We start from the raw sequence: 7,897 nt of genomic DNA on the forward strand, positions 1-7,897 counted from the left end.
GGGGGAGAATGACCACCCAGGTTCCAGATCTACATAATGAGGAACACTGTGAAACAAGCAGCCTTGTGGCCAGCTGTCCACTGAAGTTTTAGAATTCACCACTTACTGAACTTATTGTCTCCAAACTCCTGCTAATTATGCAAAATAGAGGAAATAAACAGAACTCGAGTCTTTGTGACTTTTCTAACATCAACTTGTTGCTATTGTTAAGTGTCTGAAGTCAACTAACAGCAACGCAGTAAAGGGTTCCCAGGAGTCCTGGTGGCGCTGGACTGCAAGGTCGGTTTGAAATGCAAGGTCAGAGGATCAAGCTCACCAGCCACTCCATGGAAACCTTATACAGCAACAAACAGGGTTTTCCAGGGAGCTGTTGTTGGGTCTGAACCTCCAACCCGGTGGTTAGCAGTCCAGTGTTAATCCAACAGTTCACCTTGCAATTTTCCATTGTACTATTAAAAATCATTAAGTTCTGTATGTTGTATTTGAAATTTATCCAAATATTGAAATTCTACACCTTTAGCAGCTATAAAATACTATTTAAGAAAAAAAAAAATCAAAATATTTCACAGGGTATTTGCAAAATAGCTCATGTACACTTAAAACACAGTTCCAAGAGAATAAAGCTCACAGGAAAGTCATAAAGTAACTGACTCCAAATTTTCTCATTTTCTTGACATTCTCTCACTTTCTATTCACTTTAGAAATGTACCATTACTAGCATTGGTTGCCTCTTAGTATTTGTAACTTGATCAACCAAAGTCTGGGAGAATTGTGTGCTTATTTAGTAACAATGAAAAAAAAAACACCACCACCAAATGGATTTCAACTTGTATGGATTGCTTGTTGAGTGGGGGCAGGGCATTTAAAGAGACGTATTTTCCAGTAACCACTACTTTTAGAGTCTAACCATTAAACATCATTCAAATTACAAGACAAATCAGAAGGAAAGCAATAGATATGATTTTGCTTACCCGATGTCTAGACTACAGGTAAACCCCATATACCAAAGAAGCATCCATGTATCACACCAGAATTAATTTTTGAGCTATGCCTAGGACCAGTTTAAAAAAAAAAAAAAGTTAGCTTGAAAAGAAAATTTAGGAGGGATAAACAGAGATTAGAGATCAACCCCATTTCACAAGCACTAGGAAAAAGCTAGCAGGGTTAGCTAGCCATTACCCTAAGCCATTTCCTCTGGAGCAGCTTCCTCCCCAAACCCTTATAAAATCTCTAAAGGGCTCAACTCTCAATGGGTTTACTTTAAGAAGGTCAGCCTAAGACCATACAGTGAATAATCACCAAACACTGAAATAGATTCCCGTCCTCCTCCAAATTATCTGCAGAAACACTGGACTACTAGTTTGGCTGTTCAAACTCACTATTCGAAAACCCTATACGATATGAGGTGAAACCGACTAGGTGGCACTTAACAACAAGAAAATCATATAAATCCTTTAAATGCCACCAAAACCCAACACCTAGGTTTTAACTTAGATTGAGCAACCTAAATTTTCAGTTTTGCAACAAACATCAAAAAGCTTGGCAACTCTGACAAACTCCAGTTCAAAAACAGGTGTTTTCAGTGTACTTTTAATGACAGTCAAATTAGTTTTTTGGTTTTTTTTAAGTATTTAAAAAAAAAAGGAAAAGGAAAAAATCGTTTTCTTAACCTTCTTTAGGACAATATAAGGCGTGGGGAGAAAAACTGCTAGGATAAAGCTGTCTTGGAGAGGGTCCAGGTTTGGCTAAGTAGTAATTTCTAATCTTCGAAAAGCCTGTAGTAAATGGCAGAAAGAGAAAATAAAAACAAAGAAACCGACTGGGGTCATAGTTACCAGAACAAACTCTGCCAGCCCAGAAACCAACCTCGCCCTACAACCAAAAGAAAGGCAGCCCCTCCCGAACCCCCCCCTCCCACGCGAAAACACACAAAGAAAACAGCGGCACGCACAATTCGGCCACAGTCCTCACTTCCCTTAGTAGCGACAGCTCGAGCCCCGAAACTTCCCCCCACGGTGGTTTTCTGGTGTCGTCGGGGCTGGGTTCCTGAACTTACGATCCAGACCCGGGTGGGGGATGCAGAAGTCTGGGGAGGTGCTCCTCGCACCTACCGGTTTCTCCGAAAGCGACAAAATGCTCCACCCACCTCCGGTCCTTCGGCCCTCGGGTCTCCCCAAAACTGCGCTCCCCCCCTCCTCCCACACACGGTGACGGCCGAGACACTAAGCCAGCAAATAGAAATGCTCTCTGGTGAATTTGTTGGTAAATAACACGATCCGGAAGAAAGTTCCTCTCGAGGGCTGCAGGCCAGGCGAGGGCAGCTGGAGGTGAACCGCGTGGGCACCCTCCTCCCTCACCTGCGCCGGAACAACGGGCCCCCGCGCCCGCCCCGGCCCGGCGCCTCCCGCAGGCCGCGCCTCCCGCACGCTGCGCTGCCGGGGCTTGTTCCTCCTCATGGCTTTGCCCTGACGTAATTCAAACATGGCAACAGTTCGACTTCAAAGGCGAATCCACAGACCTCCCAGACACACACTCCCGGGCTCCGGTTAACGGGCCGAAAGCTCCCGGCCACACTCTGACCCCTCGGTCGCCGCGGCAGCGGGCTCCCGGGTACAGGATGAAAGGCTGGGGGCCGCGAGGGCTCCCATCTCTTAGTCCGCTCGCCCAGAGCAGGGAAGCATGCCGCCTCCCCACGCACCAGCATGGCACCTCACACAAGTAGCGCAGCCAAAGTTTCCCCACGAGCAGCTGAGGGACAAAAGCCCCTCTTCAGCTCATCCGAACTTCGGAGGGTCCCGACCAAGAGGCCCTCGGCCCCAGCGGTCGCCCGAAGAGCCAGCGTGGCCCGCACCAGCACATGCAGCTCTTTGTTTTCTGTCCAGCCCGGCGCTGCCTACGTGCAGCATCAAGGATGTCGGGTGGTTTCTCAGGGGCAAGACACTGGTGACCACCGCGGGGAAAAGTCCGGTCCCCGACCCTCGAAAGTCAAGAGCTCTCCCAGTCCTTCGATGCTTTCCTTGGAAACGGACTGGTTTAATCAAAGTTTTGCAATGTCCTTGATGAGAAATGCCCGAACTACCCTCCCCATGCAAGCGAAGAGTTGGCGACTTTCACTCTGCTTTTTAAACTGGCAAGACGCCATCACCAGCAAATCATTGTCCTGCCGGCAGGACCTACCCGACAGCAACCGCACCTCCGGGCTACTGGGAGCCGGACCGCCACACAAACGTCCGCCTGCAGCCCAGGTCGCAGCCCGAACCAAGCACGTGGTGTGTCATGTTGAGCACAAAAAACCGTGTCCACCGGAGTTCACTCACTCCTTCCGAGCAGACAACGCAACTGCCTCCATCCCAAGTCAACTTGGCCGTAGCTGGCCATCGTAAACGGCAGACGGCCGCCCTAGAGAGCCCTCGCCCTAGCGCCCGCACCACGCTACAGGTGAATAAATTGGCAACAAAACTTCAGACTCCAAGGAAACCTCGGACACGAAAGCTCCATGGGCGCGGTTCTAGCAGAGCAGACATTGCCAGCCGGGGCTGGTCGCCAACGGCCGCGTGTTGCTCTCATTGTCGCCTCCGCATCCCTCCCAAGTTGAGCAAATAACGCCACGCCGCCTGCCCTCTGCAAGCCCCAGCACTTACCCCCGCAAAAGCCGAGCGGAGCCACCCCCCCCCAACCCCCGCCAGCTCGGAAGTAGACGATGGCACAACTTAAGTTTTCGGGAGAATGGTGCTTATTGTCCCCCCTTATCACGACACGCACAAGGAGATGCAATAAACTAAGGCACGAGGTTTAACAACGGCGCACGACCATTACCGGGGCTGGCGCCCACGCGGATGCACCGATCGGAGACCGCTCAGCAATTGCCAGCAAGTAGCTTTTCTCTTGGGCCTTTCAGCCATGAAAAACTCCTTTTAGTCCGAGAACGCTGCGCCTGAGGAGTCATTGTCACCTTCAACGTGGATGCCTCAACTCCAGCGAGTCCTCAATTCTTTCCAGGCTCCACTCACTCTCCCACCCCAAGACTTTTTGGTTTGCTTCAAATACTCTCCCCCATTTAAAACTGCACAATAAACATAAGCATACAAAAGAATGTGGGGTCAGAAGATAACGAAAGCAGCGCTCCTAGCAATGCGGTCTCCAAGACAAAACTTCCTGTGTGTATGTATGTATGTGGAGCGACTGGAAGAGGTGGGCGAGGTAAAAAGAGAGGAAGGGGGAAAAAAACTAAAATCAAAGCCTCGTGAAACAGTTTTGCAGCAGAGTAATTGTTAGGAGTCACTCACCTTCCAAAAGCAGCCGTTTCACGCGCAAAAACGTTCCCGAGGTGCGGAGTGCACGCCAGACCAGCCCCCTCCTCCTCAAACTCCCTTGTCTAGAAAGATTGTCTCCTGCAGTTCAGCAGTTGCTACCACTGGCCGGGAAGGTGTCGATTCCGCTTTCCTTCTGCGCACGCGCGGGTTCCGCTACAAAATTCTCTTGAATCGAACTCATTTGCATGCGGGGGCGCGCGCGTCGAGGACTGAGGAAGGGAGACGGCCCAGCGGCCGCGCGCGCTCCCGGGGCCTCTATTGTCCTTTTAAGGGGAGAAGCGCCGCGGCGCGGGAAAATAGGCAGCCAGAGAGAAACGGGGCGGGGACTGCTTACTACGGCGAACGTCACATAAACAAACGGCCCCTGGCTAGAGACGATGGCTCAGGGGGAGGGGCGGGATGGGAAAGGCGGAAAGGTTAGCCACGAAGGGAGAACGCGATTACACGCTTTTCACCCAGAGGTTCAGAGGACGAACCATTTCGCATTGAGAAAAAAATTTTAAGGCTATGTCTGTAAAATTTTCACACCTGTAACCTGTTTCTGACCTGAATGAAGAGGAAAGGTGATTTTATAAACACCCTTCCTGAATTTCTCTGTCTCTATCTTTTGTTTAAAGTTGGGTTTTTGAAGCTTTTTTGGGGGGGGGAGGGGCAGCAGATTTATTTTGCCTGAGGTTATAATGCGTTGTTTTATAAAATCCCATTTTGACTCCCGCCGGCCCATCTCAAACAGTAACCCAACCCATACCAATGTATTTTTTCTTCCCTCCACTTTGGCTGTAAAATTTCAAGCCTGTCGGAGTTGAATGGTTGTTAATTTCGGTGTGAACAGTGCCGCTTTCTCAAAAGACTAGTCATTGGAAAACCCGTAATCTAGGGACGTGCATACCTCCTCCAGCTGCCTGTAAAGGATGTTCCACTCACCCAGAAATAATAACACTAACTGGTAGTCTTAGGAGGTTGGTGGCAAGGGGTTCAAAACTTTTCCTTTTGGGATGTATCATAAACCAGCCACTTAAAATTTAAAAACACTTCTAGCGCCAGCAAAAAACCTGATAAATGGAAAGTGAAAAAGAATTATTGTGATAGACCTTAATTCTGGGGACAAACTTACTCCATCAAGCAGAGAAACCCTGTTTAATGATGCAAGGAGGGTGGAGAGAGAGGATGTTTATCCCAGAAATTTGATATTGGTCCCAAGCTACAAAAGTGTGAACATCAACCATAAAACTTAATCATCTGCTGACAAGTTTCACTGCTTTCACTGTAATGTCAACAATATGGATTTAAATAGATACTTGTGAAACGCTAATTTAATTCAACAGCCAATTCCTAGTACATTCAGTAAAATCCCACTTCTGAAGTCTTCTGTTTTGTGGTTTTTTAAAGGTTGTTTATAATATTATTCGTGTAATTGTACATGATAATTATTTTTAATATCTGTAAAATAGTAAAAACTGACGCCTCTCTCTAAATGTCATATTGTATCTCTTAATCATTCTTATAGCCCCGTGACTATAACAGTGCAGAACAGGTAGCAGATTCTGAGTAACTGAGAAATAGTAAGTCAATGGACATTTTAAAGTTTGCTGTAGATGTATCTCAAGCCAAAACAGTTTTGCTTTAGTTTACAATTTGTGCATTTGACCTAAAATGAGTTTGGAGGTCATAATCACCTTGACTAAAAACAATGCCATCCTTATCCTTATATAATGGTGTTGGTGGTTATGTGCCGTGGAGTCGGTTCCGACACATAGCGACCCTGTGCAGGGATTCCGAGGCTCTAAATCTTTACAGGAGCATAAAGTCTCATCTTTCTCCCGCAGAACAGCTGGTAGTTTCGAACTGCTGACCTTGTATAATAAATAAGCATAAATAGGCTTAGTAATTATTTCTGGGTTTTCATTGGTGGCACACTGAACCCTACCATAAATTCCTACCTTCTTTTTAAAGAGAATGCCTGGGTTATCTCACATACTTAATAGTTTATGACATCCTCCAAAAATACATTTTAATTAATATATGCTATTCAAGGTGTGAAAATTGCAAGTATCATAACATTTCTTTAACTTCGATTATTGCTTACAATAAATATAAAAGTGTACCTTGAATGCGTTTTCTCTTGAATGTTTATGTAAATAATATACATTTTAATTACAAAAATAGAATGGCTTCAAATGTACAAGCATTATAGAAATGTTAGAATAATATACTGTTTCCATAAGAAAGTGCATGGAAGCTTGAGATCTACCGAACTAATATCATGTAGCAATATTTCCTCTGCTAAAGTAGAGGTCAAGAAGCAATCCCGGTAATTTTTGTAGAAAAAGTAGCAACAAAACTTTTAATGAGAAATTAGAATTCCTTGATCTTTTTTTTTTTTAACAACCACCTGCTATTTTTGTACAACCTGGTGCATTCCAAAGGTTCTTTTGTTCATTTTGTTACTTGAATGGTTGTATGACTGGCCTTATCCAGGGCCAATAGCTTATTTATGGGATACTAAAAATACTATTACCTACCTAACAGCCCAAGTGAATTTTTTAATATAAAAAAGAGAAAGACAATTAAAATCTAAATTTGGGTTACAGGAGATTGAATTAAACCAGGCTAGGAAAATGTCTCAGTATTTTTCAATACAAAAGTGCCATGTTGAACTCATTAGTTCACAAAAATATTGAAATAGAAAAAAAGCTAAGTAACCAGATATTATGACCAAACCAACTATCTTGCCTATAATATATTACAGTTCAATATTTGAACATTCATTCAGGAAGTATTTAATAATTGTCATCCAGACAGTCAACCAATTTCTACCTCGAAAGGTTCAAGCCATCTGAACTCTCGGAGTTTCCTTCTATGTAAATCTACTTTATATGCTATTTTGCTTCTGTAGAATTTATTATCCTCTTTTGATATTTAATTGATGTCACCAACTTTACATTTTATTATAATGTTCTTATAATAGAGGAAAAATTATATCAAAGATTGAAAAGGATAATTTTTGCTTGGTAACAAAGAATATTAACAACACTTTAGTAAAGTTTGCAATAAGTCAAACTAATGATTTTTTTTTTTTTTTAATTTTTGTTGTGAATTGAGTGGGGGTTTACAGACCAGATCATCAGATTTACATTCAACAAATCCTAAACTTCATTTCATCTGGATTGTAATCCCCTCAATGTAACATCACTTAGACTTCCTCCCTGTGTTTCTTCTTTCCATTCCTCCTTTTCCCCCACACTAATGATTATTTTTTAAATGAAGTCTGATCTCTTCATCTGAGGCAGGTACCACATCAAAACATCTTTTGTTGAGCCCAGGAAAAAGTTGATTATTATCATTAAACATTGGGATCAGTTCCTTAGAAGATAATAACATAAGACTAAATCAAAAGCTCTTTTCCTCACACCAAAGCAAGTACAGTATTTTGTTACTTATTTGTTTAAATCCTTTTGAAGTTCAAATAAGCAAGTGGTCAGAACAAGTCAGACAATTTTACACTATGGTATGAAATTGGTTATGTGATCTAAAATATCCCAATCCTCCAACAACCGTTGGCAGCTGCCAGAAAATGGTATCTA

General features: G+C 44.1%; 1 protein-coding gene and 1 pseudogene across 1 annotated transcript in view; one reads left to right on the forward strand and one right to left on the reverse strand.

Moving 5' to 3' along the window:
• Nucleotides 1-4,365, reverse strand: part of FAM60A (family with sequence similarity 60, member A) — a 37,578-nt gene extending 33,213 nt beyond the window's left edge. The window contains exon 1 of the mRNA XM_006874748.1: nucleotides 4,287-4,365. The gene's annotated coding sequence lies outside the window, so the exon portion shown is untranslated. The remainder of the gene's footprint in view (nucleotides 1-4,286) is intronic.
• LOC102829929 lies at nucleotides 3,060-3,383 on the forward strand (annotated as a pseudogene).
• Nucleotides 4,366-7,897: the final 3,532 nt, after the last annotated feature.

The sequence above is a fragment of the Chrysochloris asiatica genome, unplaced genomic scaffold (genome assembly GCF_000296735.1).
Source record: "Chrysochloris asiatica unplaced genomic scaffold, ChrAsi1.0 scaffold00299, whole genome shotgun sequence".
Taxonomy (NCBI): domain Eukaryota; kingdom Metazoa; phylum Chordata; class Mammalia; order Afrosoricida; family Chrysochloridae; genus Chrysochloris; species Chrysochloris asiatica.